This window comes from Kogia breviceps, chromosome 5 (assembly GCF_026419965.1).
Source record: "Kogia breviceps isolate mKogBre1 chromosome 5, mKogBre1 haplotype 1, whole genome shotgun sequence".
Lineage (NCBI taxonomy): Eukaryota > Metazoa > Chordata > Mammalia > Artiodactyla > Physeteridae > Kogia > Kogia breviceps.
Genome location: NC_081314.1, coordinates 135,464,066 through 135,477,952, shown reverse-complemented (window position 1 = coordinate 135,477,952; position 13,887 = coordinate 135,464,066). Strand labels below are relative to the sequence as shown.

General features: G+C 37.3%; 1 pseudogene; it reads left to right on the top strand.

Moving 5' to 3' along the window:
• The first annotated feature begins 2,104 nt into the window (after window positions 1–2,104).
• Window positions 2,105–2,620, top strand: LOC131756911 (keratin-associated protein 13-2-like; annotated as a pseudogene).
• The last annotated feature ends 11,267 nt before the right edge of the window (window positions 2,621–13,887 follow it).

Genomic DNA, 13,887 nt, shown 5'->3' with positions numbered 1-13,887 from the left:
GAAAAGACAGCCTCTTCAGTAAGTGGTGTTGGCAAAACTGGACAGCTACATGTAAAAGAATAAAATTGGAACACTCTGTAACACCATTCACAAAAATAAACTCAATATGCATTAAAGACCTAAATGTAAGAGCAGAAACTATAAAGCTCTTAGAGGAAAACATAGGCATAACACTCTATGACATAAATCACAGCAAGATCGTCTTTGACTCACCTCCTTGAGAAAGGAAAATAAAAACAAAAAAAAAACAAATGAAACTTAAAAGCTTTTGCACAACAAAGGAAAACATAAACAAGATGAAAAGACGACCATCAGAATGGGAGAACATATTTGCAAATGAAGCAACCTACAAAGGATTAATCTCCAAAATTTACAAGCAGCTCATGCAGCTTAACATCAAAGAAATAGACAAACCAATCAAAAAATGTCAGAAGACCTAAATAGACATTTCTCCAAAGAAGATAAACAGATTGCCAAGAAACACATGAAAGAATGCTCAACATCATTAATCATTAGAGAAATGCAAATCAAAACTACAATGAGATATCATCTCACACCAGTCAGAATGGCCACCTTCAAAAAATCTACAAACAATAAATGCTGGAGAGGGTGTGGTGGAAAGGGAACCGTCTTGCACTGTTGGTGGGAATGTATATTGATACAACCACTATGGAGAACAGTATGGAGGTTCCTTCAAAAACTAAAAATAGAACTACCATACGACCCAGCAATCCCACTACTTGGCATGTACCCTGAGAAAACCATAATTCAAAAAGAGTCATGTACCAGAATGTTTTTGCAGCTCTATTTACAATAGCCAGGATGTGGAAGCCACCTAAGTGTCTATTGACAAATGAATGGATAAAGATGTGGCACATATATACAATGGAAGATTACTCAGCCATATAAAGAAATGAAATTGTTATTTGTAGTGAGATGGATGGACCTAGAGTCTGTCATACATAGTGAAGTAAGTCAGAAAGAGAAGAACAAATACCGTATGCTAACACATATATATGGAATCTAAAACACCACCAACAGCAAAAAACAACACCCCAAAAGTTTCTGAAGATCCTGGGGCAGGACAGGAATAAAGACACAGACATAGAGAATGGACTTGAGCACACGGGGAGGGGGAAGGGTAAGCTGGGACAAAGTGAGAGAGTGGCATGGACTTATATGCACGACCAAATGTAAAATAGATAGCTAGTGGGAAGCAGCCGCATAGCACAGGAAGATCAGCTCGGTGCTTTGTGACCACCTAGAGAGGTGGGATGAGGAAGATGGGAGGGAGATGCAAGAGGAAGGTGATATGGGGATATATGTATACGTATAGCTGATTCCCTTTGTTATACAGCAGAAACTAACACACCATTGTAAAGCAATTATACTCCAATAAAGATGTTTAAAAAACGAATTATATGGATATTTTATTGAAGCATAGTTAATTTAGAATGTTCTGCTAGTTTTAAGTGTACAGATAAGTGATTCAGTTATACATACATATATATATATATATATATATATATATATATATATATATACAAATGTATATTATTTTTCAGATTCTTCAGGAACTGTATGAATTTATCCAAACAGAAAAAGAGTAAAAGGTTCAATTGATAGATTGGTGAGACTACTGAATAGAGTTAGTATTTGGAGAAATCCATTATCATACCCTTTTGAAGAAACAGTAAACTATTTTGAATAATAACCACTGATGCTCTTGATACCTAATGGAAGTGAAGGAAAATTTATGTAACTCTACCTGGTAAGACCAGGACACACTGCACACATGGATAAGAAGGGGAGGATATCTGAAAATGTTATCACCTATAACTCTGAAGATCAAATCACAGCAAATTCCAAGGAAAAGAAACTGAGTAGTTTCTTAGTGTATCTGAGTGCTTAAAGCATAATTAATTATGTGACGATGTGATGAATTAAATTTAAGCAGTAACCTAGAGAGGTATGCTTGTATAAAACTGTGAGCAAGGAGAAGAGAACATCTGTCTGGACAGTGATGCATCCAGGTCTAAGAGTAATATATACTTGAAGTCCACATCATGACATTAAAACTCAGAGAGTCTCCTCAGACTCAGCTAAACTCAAATTTCTTGTCACCATGTCCTACAACTGCTGCTCTGGAAACTTCTCCTGCTCCCTTGGGGACCACCTGAGCTACCCAGGCTCCTCCTGTGGCTCTTCCTACCCCAGCGACCTCGTGTACAGCACTGACTGCTGCTCTCCCAGCACCTGCCAGCCCTCGTGTGTGGTGTTCAGTCCCTGCCTGATGTCCTGCTACCACCTGAGGACCTCCATGCTCTGCAGACCCTTCTAGATAACTTATTATGGGTCTCTGGACTGTAGGTCCATCAGAGGCTGCTCCCTGGGTTATAAATCTAGAAGCTCCTACTCCCTGGTTTATGGATCCAGAAGTTCCTCCTCACTGGGTTGTGGATCCAGTGTATTCAGACCCCTGTGTTATGGAGTTCATGATTTCCCTTCCCTGATCTATGGATCCAGATTTTACTACCCAACAAACTTGGCTTCTAGGAGCTTTCAGTCTTCTTGTTACAGGGAAACCTATAGATCAGCCTTCTGTCAGTCAACTTTTTGAGTTTCCAGACCTTGTGAGCAAAATGTTTGTCTCTATTTAAAGCTGCTATCATAACCTTTTTCAAGAATATTAGCTAACTCCTCTCTCCATCAGCTCTTCATCCTTTCTCTAGCATCAAGCACTGGATGACAGACTAGTTCTTTCAGTGAGATTAATGAATGACAAAATATTGAGTCCATGTCTGTAATTTTGTTGAAACAATTACTTCAGAATTACATACATTTTTTCTTACAAGATACCTGGAAATTCAGTTTTGTTTGACCTAATAAGCTCATTCACTCTTTCAACTGATAGGTTCTTTAATGGTTTTAAATTTGATTTATAATCTATCTCTGAGGCTTCAGGCCTTCAGAATACTTCTTTCTAGGAATGGGTTTGGATTTCTTCAGAAAATGGTGTCAAGCCTGGTTCATGGGAAATTTTCTGGGCACTCCATTGCCTAAGAGCTAACAAGTGTGTGTGTCTTCTACCAACAGAACTGGTAGGATTTTTATTATTTGTATGCCTGTAATTAAGTCAATATTCTCATTATGTTTTCAAGAAGGATCCCTTGTGCCGACAACCGTATGTTATTTTTATTTTTCATTTTCAAAACAGTATTGAGTTAGAGTTTGTGTAGAAGATGTCACTTCTGGTGATGAAATAGTTATAGTATAACAAATATTTACATAAATTGCATATATTAGTATGAAAATATGAAGTACCATGGGTTGAAGGACATTATGGTTGTCTTTAAATATATAGGAAATGGATTATTAAGTGTGCGTGTGTGTGAGAGAGAGAGGGAGATCTATTCAGATCTGAGACAGGATACACTTTGGGTTTCTTTTAATTTGAACAAATTATTTGTCTCAGCAGCTAAATGTAGGGCCAGAATTCAGTTAAAACTTTTTCATAGCATACTTAGTAATAACTCTCCATGAGTGGGAAAATAAATATCAAAGATTACCATTTGCTCCAATCATGTGCTATGAATGTTTATTAATTTGTCTTCCTTTGTCCTCAAACTTTTTCTAAGTGAATTTGAGAAAAGAGGGCCTCTTTTCACTTATACTCAAAGACAATCATGGCTAAGCATAGGGGTGTGGGAACCAGGTCCCCTGTGTACAGAAATCTGCTCAAGAGACAGAAAATAAAGAACTGGAGAGGAGGGACACAAAGGTTCCTGCTGATCCAGGGGTCTCTGGTTCCCAGAATCCTTTAAGCTAGTTTTACTAGTCCTTCATGTATATTGATTATATGGACCAATAAAGTCTTCTTTTGGTTTAAACTAATTAAAATAATATAAGATTTCTGTTACATACATTTAATGTAATAATTATAATTACATAAAAATTATCTAATTAATAATAATATGTCATCCAGGTGCAGAGTTACTCATTGACTTTTGTATAAAAAGGCATTGAAATTTTTTATTAGTAAGATGAAAAGATCCTGTGTGTCTGAATTATTGCCGTTAGCATTGAGCAAGAATTCTTCTTGAAGCCATGGGGAATGAGTAACATGTGGACTAAAGAAACCACTGGGGGGGCTTCCCTGGTGGCGCAGTGGTTGAGAGTCCGCCTGCCGATGCAGGGGACGCGGGTTCGCGCCCCGGTCCGGGAAGATCCCACATGCCCCGGAGCGGCAAAAAAAAAAAAAAAAAAAAAAAAAGAAACCACTGGGAAAATGAATTCAAAGGGGTCACACTAGCATGGCCCATGAGAAAGTCCTGGGAACACATTCAGCAAACGTAATGGAACTAGAAGCTTCTAACTTCAAGTAAAGGAAGGTCCCAGGCCCACCAAGGAGTGGTGAGTAGAGAGAAACGTTTAAAACTGAGAACAACACAAGATGGAAGGAAGGGATACCTAGTGACATAGCGGATCTAGTTCTGGAATGACTTGGAGAATTTCCCATTCTAATGGAATCTTTGAGGTGAGAGGTCAAAAATAGAAACAAGGAACCAAAGCGTAGGAGAGGAAATGCATACATTAGAATGCTTCAATATTTAAACTTTTCAAAGTATAGTGTGAAGATTGCAGGGATCAGGCAAGATGAATACTCTCTGCATCCTTCATTTTCTGCATTGCAATATTTTCTTAATATCACATCACTGCTAATATCTCTCTATATTTCCCATTTTTCTTGTCTTACCTATCCCTCCCGCCCTCCCCCCTCCCGTCTCTCTCTCTCTCTCTCTCCCAGTGATTTTCCATCACCTATGTACACTCTGTTTTTCTCCACGTCCACCCTCTAGGTACCAGCTAACATTCGGTGGGTGACTGACTTGGATGATGGTGACAGAGAGTGTAAGGGAAGACTGGAGTCTATCAGACGTTACAAGAGAGCTCGGAGTGACATAGGGCACTTGCCTCTCCAGCTCACTCTGTCCGTTCACAACTACCCCAAGTCTAATGCCCTTTGACATCAGCTCTTTGTTCTGAACTCAGTTCACTAGATACGTTTTGAACTTTAACCTTACCCAGAGTTCTCCTCTGAAAAATGCACAAGGGAACATAGAAAAAATCAAGACCTTTGTGTTCCAAGAGTTAGTTCACATCTAGTGAGAGACAGATTTACTCCCATTATCTTGGTGGGAAGGGTGGGTGTGAAGGGTGAGTGTGAAGAGACCTTTAGGAAGAGCCAACTGCATAAGCTACGGCACAGTTGCTTGAAAGAATATGATGTGGGGTTTAGGGAGGAAAACTGCAAGATCTTTCTTTCATTCAACTGTGAGATGTGGACAATAAAAGGTAAGAAATGACATAATAATTAAAAGTGCGATTGCCTAACCCTACAGGTCCAGGAAAAGAGACAGAAGCAACGCTTATGCCTGAAAAAACCGGAGCGTTGTGTCTGGGGTGACAAGATGTCGATGATTAACCTTCAGATTTAATATGCAGGAATGATTTGGGGGCTCGTGTTTTTCTCAGGTTGCAAAATCAATGTGATTATTAATGTGAGTGGGGACTCATTCCGTTGCAAATAGCAGTCTAATAAAATGCTAACACACACAGGGCAGAGTTCAGGGATGCAGTCTATAACTTGAGAGACAGTGCACTCCAAGAGAATGTGAGTTACAGTTCCAGTTTAAAACACTATACCCAGCTACTCAATGGGAAATTATACCTCTCACCACGTCTCACATAGTGCTGCTCTGGGAGTTCCCCTAACTGTGCCCTTAGGGATCTTCTGATATCCTAGTGTCCTGCTATGTTTGTTCTCATCCCATCAATTTGGTTTCTGGGAGCATCTCATTCTTATGGGGACACTCACTTCAGGGTTGTGCAGGTGATGGCATCCTTCAGTGTTGCACCTCAGTGTCTCCACTGGCCCCACCCTAGCCCTGGTCCCTGTCCACGTATACCTCTGCTCTCTAATCACGCCCTGTGTTGGCTGTCACATGCATGTCACTTGAGAACTGCTGCATTTTGCAGTCCCTGCCAAACTCCGGACACAGAGTCTTTGGTCTAAGGACACATGGTTACCAACTGGGGGTTGTGGACTCTGTTTCTGCTGCCCAACCTACTTTCCCTTTATTTACTTACTTTTTAAAATTAATTTTTATTGGAGTATATTTGATTTACAATGTTGTGTTAGTTTCTGCTATACAGCAAAGTGAATCAGTTATACATATACATATATCCATCAACAAAGGAATAGATAAAGAAGATGTGATATGTACATACATTGGACTATTACTCAGACATAAAAAAGAACAAAATAATGCCATTTTGCATGAACACACTTTCTTCTATAAATTGTATGTATATTTTACTAAGAAGTCTGTATATATGGATTACTCATCAAACTGCTGCGTGATCACATTTTTCATGCAAAGGCTACACAAGCTTCTAGTGATGTTAAACCCTTCCTACACGATCAACTGTTGTCAAATATGAACATTCTCTTACTGGACTGTGGTTTTTCCCCTGGATCAGCTGTACTTGTTCTAAGATCCTCCTTATAATAGGATAAGTAGCCATCTACTTAGAGAAAACTAGCCTTTGTCCTTTAACCCTTCCATTTGATTAATCCACTAAAAATTATTAAATCTTAGAATGTTTTATATCAAGGCTTATTTTTGCAATGAAGTAGATCCTTACAAGAAAGTAGAAAATGACAGAGAAAAATAAGATTGTGGAGACTTATCTCATTGGCACCAAAACTGTCATTAGTGTGTGTATTCTGGTGTATTCTTTGAATACTCTGGGTTTTAAATAAATACTGCTTTTCCTGTGAAATATATGCTATATTTTCAACTTATAAGAATGAGGTTATATATAGGATTACTATAGGTAGATTAGAGTTCTGAAATCTCTTAATTTTCTATCTTTTTTATGATGCCATATAAAGGAAAATAAAGTAAAAAATATGTTTGGAGTTAGGCTCTATTTCTGATTCTTCTGCTAATAAGATTTTGATCTTAGGGATATCCCTGGTGGCCCAGTGGTTAAGAATCTGCTTGCCAATGCTGGTACATGGGTTTGAGCCCTGGTCCCAGAAGATCCCACTATGGAGCAACTAAGCCCATGAGCCACAACTACTGAGCCCATGTGTCATAACTACTGAAGCCCGTGTGCCTAGAGCCTGTGCTCTGCAATGAAAGAAGCCACCACAATGAGAAGCCTATACACCACAACAAAGAGTAGACCCCACTTGAAGAGTAGCCTCGGATCTCCACAACTAGAGAAAGCCTGCACACAGCAATGAAGCCCCAGTGCAGTCAAAAATAAATTAAAAAAAAAAAAAAAAAAAGAAATGGAGACATTATATTAAAAAAATATATTTTGATCATACACACATCACTTAACTTCTTTGGGTATCATCTTCCTTATATGTAAAATGAGATGGTCCTTGATGATCTGTGATCCCTAATAGTCCAACATTACTGACATATCCATATTTTATATGATAATAGTAGGTTAATAGTGGTATGTGAGAGGTGAGCTGTTAAGTCCCCCATAATAGTTTAAATTCTTTTATGTTGTCTGGGGAGGAAAAAACAGAAGGAAAATGTTTAAAATGTGATGCAATGTAAAACATAATAGTGTTAAAAGAGAACTTTTCAAAAAAGTAAAATCAAGATCCTCATGCAAATGAAAAACACACATATTAAATATTTTAATTAACTCATTAATGAATGAGGGGATCACCATTAAAAAGCCACAACTGGTTCAAAGGGAATTCAAAGAACACACTTATATAGGCAGTCAGAGGTGCTGAAATAAATTTACAAAGATAGATACAAAGTGGTTACCGTACACAGAGGAAAAAAATCAATGGAACTCCACTAGAAAGAAACGATTTTTATTTTAACAGACAAGAATCATTTGCAATATTATCAATTTTCTACAGTGTATAGAATTATACAAGAGATGAAAAGCAATGAAAAGGGGCAAGACCCTGAAACATGAACTAGATCGGCCACAGGGTAATTCATTCTAATGTCCCTCATTTCAAAGTCTCAGAGTTTTTTTTTTTTGTCTGACAACAGAATGTGTTAATCAGTAACACTCACTGTGAAACATAGTAATAGATGTATTGCAACAGTGTAAACATCATTTTTTTCTTCAATATAGAAACTAAGGAGAAAAAAGAAATTACACGATATCATAGAAGGATCTAGTCTATTTTATTAGTGTACTCTTTTCTAGTGGTACTGCATCTGCTTGTAATTTGGAGGCAAAGATGATTACATAGGGGTGCAATATTTTGACTTGATCTTTCTTCCTGCCTAGTCCATCCCTCACGTCACCTCAATCCCTGCACTACTACTGTCAGCTTTACTCATCTTTAAAAACCTCGGATTTAATTAACTTAAATAACATACTTAAATATGAAAAAGCAAAATGGAGGTCCATATTTCTGATTCATTACACTTTTTAATTTTTCTAACATTAAAAAGTTAACCATTAAAGAAACAGTTCTTCATCTGGATTGTGGTCATGGTTATGGGAAATCTAGACATGAAATATAATTATATAGATCTATACACATACACAAATGAGTGCATGTTTAAACTGGTAAAACTGAATGAGATCTGTAATCTAGCTAACAGTATTGCAGTGATGTCAATTTCCCGGTTTGGGTACTGTAGTACAGTTGGATAAGATGTCACTTTTGGGGGAAGCAGGGTGAAGGTTAAAGGGATTCTATGAACTATTTTTGCAAATTTCTGTAAACTTATAAGTATTAAAAAAAATTTTGATGAAAGTTCACCATATGTTGAGAACATAAGTAGGCTATTGATTGGTAAAATGTGTTATAAGTTGTGTAATGGATGTTTCTGGAAGATTCATATAGGCACACTAAAGTCTGTCAGTTAAAGTGACAAGATGTAGTTATCACTGATGTATGGGAGCTCCTAATCTGCTAAGGGTGAATGTGGGCCTTGGCAATAAAGTGAAAGGATTAGACATTGCCCAGAGTTTTTCTTTTCTTCCATGTTCCATTCGTGTCTATTTCAGAATTTGTAAGATTACCCCATGAATCTCTATTTTGTTTCCTGATGGAATCAGTCAAATCTTTCCACTCCCATCAATCCCAAATGACTAAAGCCCCACTTGCCAATGTTTATTTCTTGGAACACTGTTCTTAAGGGATATTAGTAGATGAGATACAGTGTTTGCATTTATACACGAATATTGGACTAACCAAGTTAATCAGGTTTGCTTTCTTCCCCTTTCAGAGTTTTTAATTATGCTTAAGCATATTGTGAATTTCCAAATGAAGAGGGGAGAATTAGTGTTTCCTTCCCTCTCTTCTCCATGGTGAAGTTGGCAGAGACATAGCATGAGATTTCCTAAGTTTTTTCATCCAGATAATATTGTAATTTTTAGTAAAAATTAATTTTAATCAAAATCCAAACTCCAGGTAATGAGTTATTTCTCTTATTTCAGGGAATTTCTGCCAAGAGATAATAACTAAATTTGTTTTTGAAATACACACTCCTTTTGGTACTTTACCAGAAAAATAATCCCAGTCACGTAATTGAAGGGGAAGCTGTTATCACACTCATAATCATAAAAAGAAGTGAATAGTGGCTGATTCTGTGATTTTAACAGCTTACTCTTCCTGATGGGCAAATGACCACAGAGGTTAATGTCTTGACCATAAAATTGATTCCAGGGGACTACACTTTCTGTGGATGAATATTGGATATTGCAAGGTGAAACGGTGTCATTGATTGTTCATCTTCTCCAGCTTATAAACCAAATTTGAAAAATGCTTTTGCTTCAACAATTTTAGGGTGATTTTTCACGGTCTATTATTGCACGAGGTAAAGCAAGAAAAACAGTCAAACCACATTTAGCACATCCTCTGGAGCTACAAACTTCATTCTGGGATAGTGATGTGGAAATGTTCTCTTAATCGATTGTTGACATGTGGGGAGGAATGCTTTGTGCAGCAAGCCTGTCTTTTTTGAAGTCATAAGATGGAATTCTACCCAGCAAGTTTTTCATTTTCAAATTCTAGACAAGAACGTGGTGTGAATTCTAAAATGGCTTGCCTTTACTTTCCTACCCAACACCTTTTGTCATGTGGTTTAACACTTTGCCTAGGATATTATCCTCTTTTTCTCCATTTTAATCCTATTTTTAAGTGTTTAAGAGCTTAGTAATAAAACTTCGACTCGTCTGTGTCATGCATTTGGTCCTCAGCATTTGCCAGCTTTATATTGTGGCTTAACAAACAGTAGGTAGGCTTGGGTAATGAAATATCTGAAGACAGAGAGATTTGCTCTCATTTTCTGGCTTTATAAAGTTTTTATCAAAATAATTTCTTACACATTACTTAACATATCAATATGCTTTTTTTCCTGAAAAGTGAAAATAATGCTACTTAATTAATAGAGCTGTTATGAGGAATATATATGAGAATTATGTAATGAAGAGTAGGAGTGTTTAGATTTTGAATTTATGGGAGGTATTGTGCCTCAGACATCTTTGTTCATATGAGCCCATTTCCCTTGATATATGATGTGATTATCATATATTTGGCAATTAGTGTTAACATATTAATCTCCTTTTAGCAAGCAGGAAGAGCATGCAATAGGCTTTGGTCTGCATTACTGAGATTTCAAAATGTATGCAAAGGGCATCTCTATTTCAAGCATGAGCAAAACATCTACTGCTTTTTCAAATATGGAGAAAAATAAATGTGTGTTCCAAAGTTTACTTGTAACTCGTTTGATATATTTTCTTGCCTAAAGCTTCACTGATTGCTATGTTGGGTGAGAGCAAAACAGGCAAAAAATATTCAAACCTTCCTTAAAAGGGTCCTTACCAGTTGAGACACTACTTTGGATAAATCTCTATAAATCACTGTAGCATATGATGAGAGACACTGAAGTCAGAAAAACATGACTTTGGAAACAAAGCTCCACACATTAGCCCACCAGATCCTATTCTTGGGGGTAACAGTACCTGTCATGTCTCTATCATGCTTCTCTTGGGGATGCCAAACGGAAAATTGCTTAGTAATGGTCTTGAAGTTCAAAACAAACGAATACCATGAGTTATTATCATTGCTTCTTGAACTTTGAAGTCTTGCCAATATGAGTAGAGAATGAAGGCCCATTGCCTTCAACCTGCTGAAACAATGTAGAATTGATACTGTCCAAAGAATGCCTGCCTGTTGTTATGCACATGGCTCCTGAATAGCCTCTTTGGTAAGTCATAACGTGTTTATTAGCAGTGACTCCTTCTTCTCAAAAGGCAACTGCAACTAGGATAGCTCATCTGATATTAGGTACAGAGTCACGAGGGACCAAGCCCATTAATAAGACAAAGGAATCGGTGCTGTCCTGTCTATTAACCAACTGACATCCCAATCTGGGCCCGTGCTCCCTTGCCACCCTCCAGATAACGAGATCACTTGATCCTCACGATGCCTCAGTCTGGGTCCCCACTTTGGTTTCCCCACCTAGAGAATCTCCGAGTTTTCATGCTTCAGAGTGAGTCCTTAGAATATGTAAGCATTTCGATAATAATTTTTTTTCAGTTGGACATCAGTTTGTCTGCTTTGAGAGTGAACTCATTTAAACTCGGTTTAAGAAGAAACACTATGTATATTTGAATCCCTTGATTCTAACAGTTATTGGCTATTTGCTTTTACATATTGTGGAACCTCTCAAAAATGCAATTTCCTTAAATGTAAAATAGAATGATGATAGTATTTATATCACTAGATTACAATGAGGAGCAAATGATAAGATATGTGAAGCAACTAGAAGAGTTCCTTGAATACAGAAACCACTCTATAAATGTTACCTATTATTACACTATAAATGTATGTAACTTATGTCCAAAAAAATAAATGCGTATGGCTCCCTTGACCTAAATCTCTGGTGAGCCATAAACTTCATATCTTTCATTTGGCCCCAAACCAAATATTTATGCTCTCAATTCCTAAACATTTTAAGTACACAATAAAGTACACAACAGTATACTCCATTCCCTCCCAAAACTCATAAACATGCAAATAAATATGTTTTAATCCATTTTCTTTATCTAATTTTTTACCTTGGGTGTAACCTAATTTAGCATTTTCTTAATGCTTTATTTGTTTATTTATTTATTTAATGTTTCTTTTATACTGTGATTTTCCTGGGCAATCTTATCTCTGTGCCTTTAACTCTTGGTCTTCACTAGTGTCTGTCTACCCTCAAGCCACCAAATTCCTATAGTTAGGTTAATCAAGGATCTTTAGGTGTAATGCCCACCCTCATATAATACAGAAATGAGACTATCTGAAACATTGCTTTGGAATTTTTAAATTTGTTCAGCAATTTTCAACGTGCTTGAAGAAAATAATTTGGTATTTGCTTTACTGCTTATAAACACAACCCCTAAGGGGCCATTAAAAATTTACATGCTATAGGGCTTTCCTGGTGGCGCAGTGGTTGAGAGTCCGCCTGCTGATGCAGGGGACGCGGGTTCGTGCACCGGTCCGGGAAGATCCCACATGCCGCGGAGCGGCTGGGCCCGTGAGCCGTGGCCGCTGAGTCTGCGCGTCGGGAGCCTGTGCTCTGCAACGGGAGAGGTCACAGCAGTGAGAGGCCCATGTACTGGAAAAAAAAAAAAAATTACATGCTATAAATTTGACAGTAGATTACTTCTTAAAAGTATTTGGGCTAAAATTGCCATCTTCTTTTCTAATATAATTTAAGTCCACTTAGATGAGGCATTCCATATTCATCCAGCTGGTAAAGAGAGCCAAACAGAATTATTTTTCCATAAAACATTGGATTCTTACAGAGTATCATGATCAGGCAATGATATCATTGTCTTTTATGCACCACCTTTTCTCTTAGAGAATTCCTGGTCTACCCAGTCTTGTCCTGTGGCCCGTCTTACCTCAGCCACTTTGTCTACTCACTGACATCTGTTCTCCCGGTCTCCTCCAAGGAAAGTTTCTGTCTAATGACTCTCAAGAGAGCTGCTAGAAGCCCATCAGCAGCCAGTAATCATCTGTTTTCCAGACACTATGAATTCAAAGGCTCCCAGTCTTTAAATTGTCCATCCTCTGATTCCCCAAACCTGAATTATCTTCCCGGGTTCTGCCATGTAAACTACTTTCTTACTAGGGATGTCCTGCCAACTTAATACAGATCAGCCTAGAAGCCTGGCTTCTGTAAAGCAGTTTAATGTCTCTTCACGCTCCTACATGAAATGCTGTTTTCTGTTTTATTCATTTAGCACAATCCCCACTTCAAGATGGACTGACCACCAAGTTCTTAGTTTCTCTCAGAGATACATGTTCTGTCATCATTACTCAATCAGAGTAGTCAAACTTGGGAAACCACCTCAGAGTTTTATATGTTAGATATTAAAAGAAGTTATACATAAGAGAAATCATGAGGTTATTTCACATGTTCTTGTTCTCCTGCAATGTGACAGAAATGTTGTTATTGAATAAACTTTCATGGAATTCAAACACATTCATTTTTTCTTGAATTTTTTAAAGAGTTTTTGGCTGACTGGGGTTGCATTTTTTTTAACTACTTGGAAAAATTACTACTTGGATAACTTTGGTCATTGATTTTATAAAAAGCAATCTGTAAAACCAGAGTTAAGACAAACCATTTGTATAAGTAGAAAAATATTATAGTCTAAAATGACTTCTAATTAGAGAATTATTATTTCCTATGTAAAACATAAGATTCAGAATAATTCACAACATGTGTAAATGCAAAGGGCATAAGATTCTATTCAGCTTTATTTAGTAGCTGAGGAGTCTTTAAGAAGAACAAAAGTGATTAGATTTAGCTGCATGTAACA